At 39.0% G+C, this 2,600-nt stretch overlaps 1 pseudogene; it reads left to right on the forward strand.

Moving 5' to 3' along the window:
* Window positions 1-608: 608 nt before the first annotated feature.
* Window positions 609-1,253, forward strand: LOC143560665 (VQ motif-containing protein 4 pseudogene; annotated as a pseudogene).
* Window positions 1,254-2,600: the final 1,347 nt, after the last annotated feature.

Raw genomic sequence — 2,600 nt, forward strand, 5'->3', positions numbered from 1 at the left:
TCATAACCCGACCCGATGCCACTTCTATCATTATTTTGAGCCAAATCGATTACAACCCCCTCTCATCACCGAAAATGATTTGTAACCTGATTTGGCTCTCCTCAAACCGGTTCCAAACCAAACAAATCGTTAGTTTGTAATTTTGTAAACCCAACTGGGTTTTGTGATAATCATTTTTACTCATTCAAATAATAACAAAATGATCCAATTACAATAAAGATATAGGTAAGCGGACAACTGGTTTCGAACAGATCCAAATCAATTTGTATAAGGTTTGAATATTTTAATTAAAATCGGTTTATGACCCAAATCAATTTTCCCTCAAACCGACTTTAACCAGGGTGATCTGAAATGATTTATATATCCGGAACCGGTTCCGTCACGTAAACATGTTGAAGAAGACCTAGTCAAAGTTAAGTGTGTAGACCACTCTCTTGCCAAGCGAGTGAACATATTAAAAAGAATAGATCCAAGTCCCACCAAGACATTTCCTACCAAACCAAAACTATGCAAACTGCCAAACCAACCTTCCTTCCTTCTTTCATCTCCTTGTTCCTTGTATCCTCTTTCACTTATTCACACACACTCCTAAACCCCCACCCCACGCTTTCTCTCTCTCTCTAGAATCAAATGGAGTCTCATTCACCCAAAACCCACCACCACCACCCATCTCCACCCCAAACCCCCATCCCCAGACCCGACCCATACCCAACCACCTTCGTCCAAGCCGACACCACCTCCTTCAAAAAGGTCGTCCAAATGCTGACCGGATCCTCCAACCCGATCCCACCCATCAGAAACCCCACCAAGAAACCATCCAAGTTATACGAACGCAGAAACAGCAGCAAGAATTTCAAGATCAGCCCATTGATACCCGGGTTCTCATCCGGGCTGTCGGACTCTCCCCGGAGACCCGGCACGCCGGGGATTCTCAACTTCCCGGCGTTGGTAATAAGCCCGGTGACACCTCTCGTGCCGGATCCTTTTACTACCCGGCCACCCGGTGGTTTAAATGTTGCAGCTGAAGATAAGGCGATTGCGCAAAAAGGGTATTATTTGCACCCGTCGCCCTCGGGTACTCCTAATAGGGATTCGGAGCCCCGGCTCTTGCCGTTGTTCCCGGTGACGTCACCTAGGGTTTCAGGTTCTTCTTGAATTGGTAGTAATAATGAGTATTTGTTTGATTTTTAATGTAACGGTTTTATATTACTACTCGTATTATTTAGTTGAATTTTGTATAAGAATTTGGTCAAATGGATGTAGTAAGGGTAAGATGAATGAGATAAAACAAAGGTGGAAATTGGCCAACCATGAACATGTATACAAGTTTAATGCACAATGTACAACTTGTTAATTAGTATTGTAGGATTGTTTTCAAGTCTCAACGTAATGTCACAAGTTGCTATCATGTTGTTAATAATTTAAAACAATGGTTAAAAGTGTATTTAATACGACTAATTTTAATCTCATAATTGTATGAGTTGCGACGCTTTTACAATCCAAACATGATTGTTTGAATTGATTTCATTCCATTGACGTATTTCAATTCCTGACACGTTTACAATCCAAACATGATTATTTGAACTGATTTCATTCCATTTAGTTAACTACACCATATTGCATTTCAATTGCTGACACGTTTACAATCCAAACATGATTATTTTAAAGAATTTCTTTCGGTTGCGCCAACGGTCCAATGAAGGTTGGTATGGAAATCATAACGTAGTGGGTAGATGTTTTCAACATATCTAAACATACTCACTTAATTTTTGACTTGAAAACACATAAAAGAGACCGACGCATAATGAATAAAGACATGAGAAAGTGAAATGGTAGGGGAAAGTGGGAGATTGGTGATAATGAAAGACAAGAAAAGAAGTGGTGCAAGTCATGAGTGATTGAGATGGACCATGCGACTCATTTTTGTTAGATGGTGGTCCTTGTAAATTAAGAAAACAAGTTACTTTTCAAATTTCATTGAAAATTTTATGAATTTAGGTACGAGATACACTCGCTTATACGCTTTTACGAGTAGATCAAGAGTTTACTAATTAAAACTAACTTAAACCAAATAAGTAACAAAACATCATATCACGTATAGATTCGCGTATGTATTGTTATTTATGTATATATTCATATGTAATATTATTCACGTATTGAATGAAAACAGGAGTTAGACAAGTAAAGTATAAGTCATAGCCATGAGTAAGTCTTGACATTACCTTAGAGATATAATACAAGTCATTTCTAATTCTTTGATTTTTACCTATGATCTAGTGGTATTTTGTTATGATGTTTGGCCATCCAAAGAAACATATAGGGTGGGTTACGGGAACTCACGAGAGAAACCCGACCCTGGCCGTGAATACCACCCCCAGATCCTGGGGATTTATTTTCACCGAATTACGAAGAATAATAGTCCCGTTTTCTGCCGGTTCTTTTTTTGATGATTTGGCCCCTTGGGGAAAAATGGGAAAACGTGAGAAGACACCATCGTGTTTTGGGAAAATTAGAAAAATCATAAAAAGTGAACTTTTTTTTTGATATGGCATTCGGGAAACAGTGGGGAAAATGGGATTCCCCTCTAAGCGGGTGATGGG

The sequence above is a fragment of the Bidens hawaiensis genome, unplaced genomic scaffold, assembly GCF_021521415.1.
Source record: "Bidens hawaiensis isolate Kalapana, Puna unplaced genomic scaffold, B.hawaiensis_p1.1 tig00020420_1, whole genome shotgun sequence".
Classification (NCBI taxonomy): Eukaryota; Viridiplantae; Streptophyta; class Magnoliopsida; order Asterales; family Asteraceae; genus Bidens; species Bidens hawaiensis.